The sequence below is a fragment of the Maylandia zebra genome, linkage group LG13 (assembly GCF_041146795.1).
Source record: "Maylandia zebra isolate NMK-2024a linkage group LG13, Mzebra_GT3a, whole genome shotgun sequence".
NCBI classification, from domain to species: domain Eukaryota; kingdom Metazoa; phylum Chordata; class Actinopteri; order Cichliformes; family Cichlidae; genus Maylandia; species Maylandia zebra.
Genome location: NC_135179.1, coordinates 11096827 through 11110068, shown reverse-complemented (window position 1 = coordinate 11110068; position 13242 = coordinate 11096827). Strand labels below are relative to the sequence as shown.

The window sequence follows — 13242 nt, the reverse complement described above, 5'->3', positions numbered from 1 at the left end:
TGTGTGAGAGAAAGAGAGTTGGTTGCTGCTGAAAGTAATTTATTCGATCAATCACTCCATTTGATTCCTGTTTATTTTCAGGAGTTGCATGGTCACTTCAGCCACACACTGAGCTCTTTATGCACTGCCAAGGCTTTTCCCCTCAACCAATAAGACTGTATTTGGCTATAATTTGGAGAGGAGAGCGGTTCCAGCACTTCTCAGATATTTCATGGTTCCCTGCCTTTATGGTGAAATCCCCTCAGATCTGTTTCTTGTCAAACTGGCAGTGTGCAGACATGCAGGTATACCAGCTTCATACATACACTGATTTATATCAGCGCTGTGGGCTTGTTTTAAATGACTGCAAACACGCTCCTGTGTGGAACTAATAGTTATCATCATACATAATTTGGAAAATAGGGCAAAGTATGCAGCCTCGTCTTTTAAAGGCATTACTATGAAGTAAGGATTTTATTTCTTTTCTTGTTTTTATTTTGCCTACATTGGATAAGACTAATAAAAAAGCCTTTTTAGAGTAAACTTTTTGTTTAATCTTAAAACCTACAGTTGATATGAACTTTCATGCATAGTTGGTGCATCTTGTGATGCTGGTTGTTAACAATAAATTGCAAACCTAGCAAGAAATTAACTCGCTCCTTTGCAGTATTTTGTTACACCAAGCAACTAAGAAACCACCATGGGACCAATATGTAGGATCAGATAAACTTTGGTCTGCTCTGCATCAAAGTAGACAGAATGCTGGGCGGTATAATTGGATCATGATAACCAAATGCTTCTGATCATGTAATATTTGCAGCAGAACACAAATACCTCTTTTGCCAAGAAATAGGAGGGAAGATTTTGCTCCACCCCTAAAATAAATATAAAGGGGACTTGAATGTGATACCACAAATGTTATTTCAGTGTGAATAAGGTCAGAGCTTATTTTGGAAACTGGAAGCAGTAACACACAAAACAACATTTCAAATTACCCACAGAAATCTCTATAGCTCTCTGCAGGTTTTACAGTCCTGTCTGCTTGTTAAGTCTTTCAGTAAAGATAGCTTGGATGGCCAGGTTTCTATTTTTGTTCAAGAAAATATGTGAATTCATAAACTGAGTTTTCTCTTTGGGTTGAACCTGGGAGACTGTAAGATTCCTGTGTGAATCTTTGAGTTCTTACAATTGTATTTAAGCTTTCTACTTATGGCGAAAGTCTGCAGAATTTCCTTAATGTTTTTTCCTCATGCAACATTCTTCCTTTTTTTACAGTGCTGGAACTCGTATGTCAGGAAAGAATTTATTAAAAGCAACTGGAGTAATTAGCAATGTGCTAATGCTTGAATTTGTATCCATTCCTGTATGTAGGGTTTTTTACAGCACTTCGTGGTTTTAGTTGAAACACAAGGCCTGACCCCATGTCACTGGCCATATGGGCAGTAAATACTTCCATGATAGAGTCAGTGGTTGTACTGATACTGTACCAGAGAGAAATGTCTTGTTATATCACGCCACACTGTGTATTTTATTGCATGGAGATGACAGACAATGACTTTTTAATGTGATTGGTGCTTTGTTTAACTGTGTTCTGATACACTGGCTTGAAAAGTTTACTTATTTTATTTTTTCTACAAACCTCAGTTGCATTTGCGCTTAGATACTAAATGCTAATGCCAGCATTGCAACATTCTCGAAGAAGCAAATCCATCATTGTCTTGTTTAGTAGGATTAATGCTAATAATCGTATACAATCTGGTGCCACTCAATAGCCCATAATTTTCACAGTTCGTATTTTAACATTTGTTGTGGGAAATGCACAACTTGAGGATAAATTTCATTTCAAAAAGTACTTAATTTCATTGAGATTTCAAATAAGTCACAAAAAACACAAGTGCTGGGTTACCTAAAATGAATGGGGCTATTTTTAAGGTCCTTAGCCACACCTGTTCATTTCCTTCTAAAGATTCGAAAGATAAGCAAAGTCAATAGGACTTATCCTCTGGGCACAGTAAATCTGCCAAGTTTCATGGAAATCTATCCAGTATACCTTGAGACTTTTATCTCTACATACCAAATCTGTAAGAGACAGACAGAGAAATACCTAAAGTCAAGTCAGTTTCACCTTCTCGACACCATGGATAGCTGTAACAAATGAAAAAAAGTTGGCAATTCAGTGACTGAGATATTTCATTTTGAACCAAAGTGATGTACTAAATAACCATAACAACATTCCCAAGAGCAATGCTGTAACCATGGATAATGATAATAAGAATGCAAACATGCACAAAGAAAGATAAATTCTCTCAGACATCTGGTTGTTGTTTTCACAAAACACAAACCTCATTTGGGGACTTATTCATGGTGTCATCACTGGTCAGATCACCCCAGAAAGAGAAGCGTATCCTTTGGATAACATTGTGGTGCTGTTGCCTTGTCTTTGCAGTGTAGTTTTTTATCTTTTTTTCATGCATTCAGTAAATCTGAATCCTTCAAAAGAGCCCATTAAATGTGTCTACTGTCATCATCTAAATGACTTCTCCGACTATGATTCAAGCCATCCATCAAACCTTTTGTTGCATTCTGCTCACTATTGAGGATAACATGAGATATTGTGGAGATGAAGGCAAGTGTTTACTTTGTAAATAGAAGTGTGCACAGTGTGCCACTCATTTGTTTTTATATGGAAGCATTAGATTTCGTGATAGCTTTTTAATCCTGCCTGCGGGGTACATTAAATGCCTGCAAACCTTCGTCCAGGAAACTAACAATTATACTCAATCGGAGCATATGGAAACCGCAGCTATTCAAAAAAAAAAGAAAGAAAAGAAAAGATGGGGCCTAAGCTGAGGAACTGCCTCATACATCATTACACAATATTGCTTAGTGTTCCTGTTTATGCCCCTAATTCGACGTCTTACTTTCTAAAACTTTAGTTCAAATTAAATCTGGATTTGCACAGCTGTAACATTATTAGATTTCTCAGTTCAAAAATGTCTCTTGAATCGGTGCATACAATATAGGTACTAAAAGCAAAGACTTATATTCTGAATGATCTTCATATGTATTTTTTCTCTGGACCATAAACTTTTCAGCTCCTTTAAGTCTACAATCTGCTAAAGATGTTTTTAATGGCATTTGCAATTCTTCAAAAATCACAGTCTTAGAATATTGTACTGTGTTTAGGGGCTATAGCTGTGTGGGACTAGATCAGATTTAAGCCATTTCTTTACATAATCTTTCGACTTAAATGTTCATTTGCAAATATATATTTCTAAACATACAGTTTTACATTCCCTGTATTATCTGCAGCCTTAGCAAAATTACGGCTAGATGAAGATCTTCCTGTTCTTCCTGTTCTGTGTTTTGAGGCCAATGTCACTGTGACCTTCTCACCCTGATTTCTATATAGTAGCCACACCTCATACTTCCTGGATGAAAAAACAACAAAGCAGTAAATACAGCGCGGCGGCCGAGCAGCAGGCTGAGTTCACTCAGACGCTCACTACTCGCTAACTGAATCTGACTCCAACTGCCACTCACACAAAACTTATTTAAGTATCTTGTTCTTTAGTGATTTCTCGGAGGTGAGGGAACTGCCCGCTGAACTGAGAGTTTATTTTGTGGGTCAACTCTTTTCGCCACCATAAGCCACTGCAGTATGTTTAGATTTGCCCCAAAATCAAACTTTAGGTAAATTCTTCCGTAGCTCAGAGGAGAAAAGAGGCCATTACTGTATTTGAGTTTGCTATACACCAACCTACTGTGAAGCTATTTAGGATTTCATGATCAGGTTGCTTATTCTTATTACTAATGGTTTCCATATATTAGTCAATACAGTAGAGCTCATGACTTAAGTACACGTACGACTAAGTTGCCATTAGTGGATCTGCACGTTTTTTTCATCGAGTGTATTATTCTCTGATGTGCCTCTACAGACCACCCCGATAAAGAGCGAGACGAGCAGATAATGATACAGAACACGAGCTACGACGTATATCAGCTCTGGAGGTCCGTTCTAGTGAAGATGTGGCTGCTGGACGGTGAAGGGATGATGAGCTTTCACATAAGCAAGAGGGGGATTACTGTCAATTGCTCCTAAATTGCAATAATACCCGCTGCGGGGCCACCCACGCATGTGCTGAGAGACAAGTGATAAATTGCTATATATGTCCATTCCACAGTGGCAACTACTGATACCAGCACACTGCCCTCAACAATCTCCATTCCTTAATGCTGCCTGTCGTACGGAAACAAGCTTTTACTGTAAGAGGTATTAAAAATCTAAAATTTAAACTTGGTTATGCGGGTTCAAAATAGTGGGCTGTCTCGTTTCCTTAATATGTATGGCAGGCTAAATATTTTTGTGAAAATCATAAAAATATCTCTAAATAATTAAGATCTGAGAAGTAGTTGAAAGTGCGCCTTTTACATTCACCTTAAAAATCCAGTTAAAGTTTAAACAGGATATATAAACAGCACAGGACCCCATTTTAAAGAATTCCTCCACATAAGGAAATTCTTTGCCGCTCAAGATAAACATGGCCTATCGTGTTTTGAAACTAAAACCTTCTGTGTGTTCTCATGAAGGAATAAATGGTAATTATTTCAGATCAAATCATTCCTCTGCCAAAGAGCCAAGCAGATGGCTAATCCAGTCTCAATATCTAATCAGAGCAGTCATCCTAATGACAGTATAATTTCATAAGAGGCCTTTGTCTCAGAATATTCAGGAGCAGCATGGGGAGATCGGAGATATTCATCATCAGCACAGATTGGAAACAGGCTCTAATAAATGACACATTTGCTTCCTGCCTGTCTGTGTAAGAGGAATGGTAGAATGCAGTGAATGTGCTACAGTGGGCTTGATTGTGTTGGTGTGTGTGTGGAGAGGCGGTGGCATGGTTGGAGTGTGTGGGTGGTGGACAGCTGCTGCACGGCTCTCCGTGTGCTTTTCTGAATATGCACGTGTATGTGTGATATGTGTACTGGTGTGTGTGCGTGGATGTAAAGGATGTGTGTGTCTGCCTGTGTTGTGTGTGTCCTTCAGAGTTTGGTTTAACTAATAGACGAGGCATTAATGTAGAATTTACACCTTGAGGTCAGGGCAGCAAAAACCTAATGAGTGCATGCCATGCAGCTGGTGTCTCAAACGTGTGCGTCTTTTCTTGCAGTTGTGTTTTAGTGCACTTTGATCATTTTCACATTTGTTTTTCTAGAGCAACAATGATGAATGTCTAATTCAAGCAAAAAAAAAAAAGGAATCAAGAGAAATGACAGCTATAAAATCACATGTGGCAGTAAAATCCAGTCCTGTTCCCGAGTGTGCATCGCATGGAGACATCCACCTGTGAAAAGACATATTATTTACAGCACAGCGGGAAGTCACAGCAGCCCAGCATGGACAGATAAAAAATATATACACGCATGAAGGCAGGATATTCTTTTAGCCAGCTCAATGCTCTGTGCTGTTTATCATGTCGAGTCTCAGCTCGATATTTCCGGCAAACTGCATGAAGCCTGACGTTGTGCTTCTACCTGGGGAAGGAGTGTCCTGGGGTCAGGAAGCGATTGCGACACACACACTCACACAAACACTTGTACACAAACACTAATACACAGTGAACTGGGGCCTGACTTCCTTACTCGTTCGCGCGTTATAGACGAGCAGACGTTAAATTCATTCACCTCCACACGCACACACAAGCACAGATGCGAGCTCCAGGTTTGCATTAGGATGACAGAGGGTGGAGGCGGAGTCATATTTACATCAGCCAGTGTAATATTATCAATAAAAGCCAAGAGGACAGCAGCTTGCCATAACTCACTTAGGCAGGGAGTAACACAGCTGCTCAGAGTTCATCTTCCTCTGACTCAACAGAGGGGATGAAAAGTTACAGCGGTGACAAAGAAGCAGTGGGGAAGGAAAAAGCAACGACACAGAAAGGATAGATTAAGAGAGTGTGTGATACTAATTTACAGACTGATATCCAACCTAAAGCTATTTTACCAAGTTGGAAAATAATAATAACTAATTGATTTGTGTGTACTGTTATTAGTTCAGGAAAAATGAAAGGCCTACAAATGCCTTGTTTTCGCTAAACGCTGATTTAAAAACATAATAAAACAGACAAAAATAAACAAGAGGAAATCAGAGCTATAAAACGATCTGTTGTAGGTGATCAACTGATTGTCAGTCTAAGTCCAGACTAACCTTGCAATCAACTTTTTCCGCTTTTGGTTTCAATCTTTGGTGATGTAGTTCATGGCTACATTATTATGCCATATTGTTGCTCAGCACAAGTTACTTGTCCAAATAATTTCACACATTGCTGTGAGAATACTGTAGCAAACATACATCATGCAGTTTGGAGCACAGGTGATTCCACTAAACATTAGTTTGATCACATATCGTATTTGCCATAAACATAACAATACGTAAGGATTTCACACACACTATATCACCCAATCATCCATCTAATTTAAAAGGGTGTTCATTTTAAAGCTTGTCAAAAAACATCTGATTGCATGAAGAAACTGATTTTTTAAGTCAAGGACTGCGGTGAGCTGTTAACTTCAATGCAAGTCAGTATGAGTTCACTCTCATGCATGCTGCTAACTTTTTTTCTTTCTTTTTTATGTGAAATTAGGTGTCACGTCTCATTTTGGAAAGCTGCTCCTCAAAAACTTTATCACTGGCCTCCTAAGATTCACTGCGGACGCTGGCTGACCTCAGCGAGTGACCTCTCCAATCATAGATCAAAGCCGTCTGCTTCCCAGCTAGTCGGGTTAATCAGAGGACCACCCTGAAGAGCCAATCAGGTAACATCTTACTGGACTTTAAGGAATTATGCTGCATTTGACAGGCATACGTACATTTCCTTCAGTGATGTACTGGAGCACATGTTTGAGGTTTATAGGTTTTTTTCTAAGCATGTCAGTGAATCTGTTTTGGGGATCAAGTGCTTTGTTTTCAATTACATCAGTCATAAGTCCTTTTAATTTGCTTACATTAGGCTTTGAAAGACAAGGGCATGCACACAAAAGAAGAGTATGTGACCCAACTGTAGCAGAAGAAAAATAATTAGAGGCTCATACATAAAGTAAATAACTCTAGAGGGCTAAAGCCTCATATTGTAAAATCACAAATTGCTTTTTGTTTTACTACTTAGAGTAGTTTCAACAACATTATTGAAATACAAATTTACAGTCTGAAAATAATGTCCAAGAACAAATATTCCAGTCAAAATGGAGCCCGAATAGTGTGAGTGAAATGTGTGTAAGTGTCCATGCAAGTGGTTGTGTGTGTTGTGATGCTAAGAATGGAGCACTTGTATCACTTGCCCCTGTTTCAGGGGAAGTGACATGAGATACTTAAAGACCAAAATTGCCTCACTTAGCCAAACAAACTGGCTCTCCTGACACACACACACACACACACACACACACACACACACACACACACACACACACACACACACACACACACACACACACACACACACACACACACACACACACCAACACAATCTTACATGCACACACACATCTAGAGCTCTCTAATGGCCAATAAACTCAGGATGTTCGTTCCTCCTCTCAGGCTCACAAAAACGAACAGCAAAATTATGAGAGTAAACGGATTCCACTGTAGCTCTGCCTAATGACCACACACACACAAAAACACGTACACACAGTTTGTGTGTGTGTGCGTGGGTCAGTGAAGGCTGAGGCAGATAGGATGTACATAATAACCCTAACATGGCTTTTATAAGCCTTCAGCTCTTTTGAAACGACCTCGACTGGGAGAGAACCCAGGCCTGCATATAAAAATACTGAACATACTAGAACATGACTTTGAAGTTCCTTCTGCTTGACATCAACAGAAGAGATACCCATGGACACATGTGTCCAAGCTATTATAGCTAACAGGAATACCTTTTGAGGTAACACTTGATCACAACCTCTGCTTATAAAGTCCAGATAATAGTTAATTGTACTTTAATAAATTTTTATTTTGCTTCTTTTTGAATGATTTTTATTTATATCATTAGTTTATAATGCATGTTTATCTATATCATCAGTTTGTGTAATAAAATAATAATTTATGGATTATAATGTTTTATTACCACAGCTATAACAAATACACTTTACTAGTATCAACATTTTATATTCTCAGTTATGCGTTTTTAATGATCACCACATGTTATTACCATTTAATAGCAAATATTTCATTACTGATCAGCGAGCCAGTTCTCATACCTAGAGCTTCAAATACTGCCAGTACTGCCTGTAATTTAGCGTTGGTTCTGTGACATGGCAATAGCCAGACTAGTGTTATTTCCAGCTGACAGTATTTTTATCCAAATCACAATCTTTTCCTACGCCTAAACAAACGTGGTCTCAAAACCTCATGGAACCTCGAGTAAAAGTAAACAAAAGTGAGGGAAATAAAAAAATAAACAACAATCTACATGTGATTCACCCCAAACTTCTTTTTACAGATGTAAACACAAGTGACAACTTTGTAACATTCTAATAACCAGTTGATAAAATTATTATCACTTCATTATTTGTTAACAGTAACAACTATTAAATACAGTTTAATTATGAATTTAACAATTTAGGAATTAAGGTCATTTCAAAGTGTTTCCATTCAGGCTGGAAGTGATAACGAACGACAAAATGTTAAAGTCTTAAAGAACTCAGAAACTCAAACATCTTACTAAAAGTCATGAAACAGACGATTGTAAATGGCATACCAACACATATCTACCCTACTAAAGTCTGCACATAAATAACAGTATAAATGTTATAGAGAAGTACAAAAAATACACCCATGGAGTTTTGATACTGAGAAACAGACATCACTCCCAAAAATTTACAGGGCATTTCCTTCCTTGTGTTAATACTCCCACCTCTCCCATTTGCAAATTATTGTCCAGTCTCAGCTGGTAAATTCCCTTTACCTCCAAAGGACAACTTTTTTTGCTCTAATCTCACCACAAATTTAAAGAATTCTGTCATTTTATATGGATGGGGAAAACATGGAATGGGTCATACACACTGGAATCGTGTGCATCTCTGTGTGTGCGTGAGTGAGTGTAAGACTGAGACAGAATTCAAGCACCACCCCCCAATACTTCTAATGGTTTCTTTCAGGACCATATGTCCTTTGCGTCAGCACAGCAACAGTACGGCCTCTACAATTACAGTCGGCTTCGGTGTGAAAGACAGACATGTTGTATAATAGGAGGTGGGAGGTGGAAGGTGGAGGGCATTAAGTTATGTGTGTAGAGCAGGAGGGAGCTGCAGAGCATTTTTGAAGAAGCAGATCTCCCTGTATTGCCTTACCATCAATAAATCTTGGAGCTCGCTATAGTGCTGACATAAATTAGCCTCCACCTACCCATCTAAAACCTAACTACTACCTAACCCCCCCCCCCCCCCCCCCCCCCCCCCCCCCAACCACCACCACACACAGGCACACAGACACACAACTAAAACACCACCTCCTACTACACAAACCCTGTTTGAAACTTTCTTGAAGCTTTCTTCTTGCACGCACATGCAAAACTCACAGCAGCAGAGACACCCACGGAGTTTGGGGTAATTAGTAGTATTTCTCGGTGGTGAGTGCATTTCCTCCTCAGGGTCACTGATAGCAAAACGCTTGTTAAACTTTATATTCCCTGATGGGGTGAGAAAGAGTGAAACAGAAGGAGAGTACACTCTCATTAACACAGTCCTCTGTGTGTGTGTGTGTGTGTGTGTGTGTGTGCATGTGTGTGAGTTTGAGCGTGCATCTGCAGCTGTCTGGCTGATGTCTCCATGCTTATAACAGGTCTTATAATGGTGAAAGATACTCATTAAGGTAAATTATCAAAGTCAGATTTCATTAAAGCAACAAGCAAACACAAAATAAATTATTCAAAGGATTTGTCTCAATTCTTAAATATATATATCGATAATTATTTACAAAGTTGTTTGGAAAAATAGATGGGAAAAAGCTATACAATTATTTAAGCCCTATATTTTAATTTTAAACAGTAGAAACACAAAATATTAAATGCTGAAACTGAGAAATGTTTTTCTTTAGAAGGCAAGGATATAATCATTAATTTAATGAACAACCTTTCAAATAGTTGTGCCGGACAACAACAGAAAATATTAGAGAAGTAGAGTCTCTTAAAACGTTGTGGAAGGATTACCACTTTTTGGGAGACTGTAAGAATTCACAAAGTCAACATTCAGATTTTTGTGATTTTATCATTATCAGTAAATATTATCATTAAAGTATTGTTATCCCAGAGAAGACTCTATACAAGCTGAAAACTAATACAGAATGGCTGCATGGCCCTCAGGCACCATTGTATTTGAAACAGACTACAGTGGAAATTATTGCATAGGCTCAGGACCTGTTTTAAAAACCACTGTCAGTGAATACAGTTTATTTCTGCATCTACAAATGTAAGTCAAAACTCTATCATACAAAGACAAAACTAAACTGGTACAAACAAGATCCAGAAACATTGCTGCCTTCTCTGGGCCCAAGCTTATTTTGCATGGACTGAGGCAGAGTGGAAACTGTCCTGTGGTCTTATGAATCAAAATTCTTTTCTAGACACCTCATCCTCCAGACTAACGTGGAGAGAAGAACCATCTGGCTTGTTATTAGCACACAATTTAAAAAGCCAGAATCTGTGATTGTATGAGGGTGCATTAATGCTCATGGCATAGGTAACCTGCACATCTACGAAGGCGCCATTAATGCTGAGGAATATAAACAGGTTCTGGAGCTATATATCACTGAGAGAAGATCTGGTTTATTTTAACAAGACAATGCTCATTCTAAATATATTACAGCAGCATGGCCCAGCAGGAAAAGGTCCAAATGCTAAACTGGCCTGCCTAAACTGGTCCAGAATTGTACCCCATTGAAAATGATTTGTGCATTATGAAAACAGATGACAAAGGAGGAGATGATAAACCGTTGGGCGACTGAAATGTTGCATCAGGCTGTTTGCAATTTTTAAAAAATCACAAACATTTTAACAGCTCTTGCAGTGTTATTTAAAGAAACAATGGAAGAAATCAGTGCAAAACATGCAGATGCCAAATTCAACATTAACATTTTTTAACTTTTTTATATTGTCTTTATACTACATTTAATTGTGTAAAGGCTTGAAATTGTTTACAAATTATTGCACCGGTTTATTGTCATTTAATAAATTTTGTTATATTGTAGCAAAGTCAAAGAAATACACATATAATAATTCTGTAATGACTATAATAAATCTGCCTATAAGTGTTACAAAAAGAAGGAATTTGAAAGACATAAAAATGAATAAATTATTCCCAGAGTGAGTACCTCTGTGTACACTGGCTAACTCCATCAATATCGAACAATTTTTGTGTTTTGCAAAAGAAGGATGTGGGAAATTTTAATGGACTCAGCAAAAAAGAAGCTGCACTGAGGCACTTTGACATTTTAAAACACACACACTTTTGGGGAATTAAAGAGATTCTATAGATAGGTCTGAAAGCTTATCCTGTGCACCTCAGCAAATTCTAAAGCTCTTTTTCTTATGTGATCATTTTAGGTAATTTAATAAATTCCCAGAGCTCTGGGTGGAATTAGAAGAAGCTAGACTTTGGTCAGAGGAGAGCTTTTAAGAAAGCTGGGATCGTACATCAGAGGCCCAGCAGTCGATGGTAATATAATGAACGTTTACATTTACCTGCTTCTCACCTTTCCTGTTGGTATATACCCACAATCTAAACTGCACTTGTCAAAGCATCAGTCCAGTTTGTTTTCATAAATATGCTGTATCTCTTTTTTTCCATCTCTCTCCTCCATGCTCCTGCTCGAAAAATTAGATATTTGGTGTTTTAGTGAAGGGCTTGAGGTGTGGTTAGCGTACGCACGCGTGTGTGTGTGTGCAAGCACGTTGGGGTTGGGGTTGCAGAGAGCTGCTCACGATGCCAGAACTAGCACTTCTGGTTGGAAAAAAGGAGTCTGAGTTTTCGTCAGACGTGTAGGGAAGACAGACAGGGCGAGGGAAAGGCTTTTTGAAAGTGCAGTCCAAAAGCAACAGAAAACACTCCCTCTTGACCATGTGGTCAAAAATGGGTGTAGAGGGAGAGGCGGCATCTGGCGTGATGCCTGGAATGAAAAGAAGCAAATATACCCTCCTCGTCCTGCAGTGTGCACCTTATATTGCCAGCTGCAAACCGTGTGTAGACGAAGAGAGACAGGAAGGTAGAGGGAGAAACAGGTAGAGTCAAGAGCAAGACGCAGACAGACAGATAAAAAGCGGATCAGCAAGAAAGACAGACAGACAGACAGAGAGACAGATTCACATATAAAAGCGCCAGGAAGGAGTATACTGAGAAGCGTGGAGGCATATCATGAACAAGGTCAGAAAGACATCGCTTGGCAGAACAGGAAATGATACAGGATATATCTTCTCTCTCTCACTCGCTCTCTGTGCTCTCCAAGGCCTGTGCTGTAAGTGACAGCGCTGCAGAGGGAAGTTGACATTGCTGAAGTATGAATTTCACCCATTTGTGTTTTGCGGAAAACACGGAATCGAGGCTGTCTGTCTGGATCAGGGGCTAGGCCCTTGACCTTTTAATGACCCCTTCTGAGCAGACGGCAGGATTTTATTGGCCAGTCAGATTCAATTTATTAAACACTATGCAACTCTATTTGAAACTTCTTAGTTATTCTTTCCAAATGTGGTTGTGATATCCATTTGGAAATGGATGTGAAAGATGTTCAGCGTCTTTTATGACCACTTTTGGACCTCTTACTTTACTTTACGTGCTTTGCTTACTGCTTTTTTAGATAAACCAGCGTGGTCATGTATTTAAAAATAAAGGATATTTTTAAATACTGTATATATCATTAATCAGCCTGAAATGCTTTTTTAAGCCCAGCACAAATCCAGCACGTGGCCAGAGAGTCAAAACAGAGCAAAGGGGAGATTACTTGGAAATAATTGGAAATAAATCAATACAAGAGCAAGCTTCACATCAATGTTTTTTAACCATGCGAGGCAAAAACTGCTCTAAATATTACGTTGAAATAAATGACTCATGCAGCAGAACCCAGGCAATAAGAGGCCTTAATCTGGAGCCCAAATAAAAAGCACTAACATATCTGCATACACATGTATATTGACACACATGCACGGGCAGAACAGTGGGTAATACAATACACACAGCTATGGAGTGGTGGGGTAAAGTGAGACCTTCCTGTAA

The 13242-nt window shown here is 38.8% G+C and overlaps 1 long non-coding RNA gene across 2 annotated transcripts in view; it reads left to right on the top strand.

The window, feature by feature from the left end:
* The window catches only part of LOC143421689 (uncharacterized), a 46333-nt gene that overhangs the window by 3940 nt on the left and 29151 nt on the right, over positions 1-13242 (top strand). For both annotated transcript variants that reach the window (XR_013101252.1, XR_013101251.1), the window contains exon 2: positions 6630-6801. This is a non-coding gene — a long non-coding RNA (uncharacterized LOC143421689). The remainder of the gene's footprint in view (positions 1-6629; positions 6802-13242) is intronic.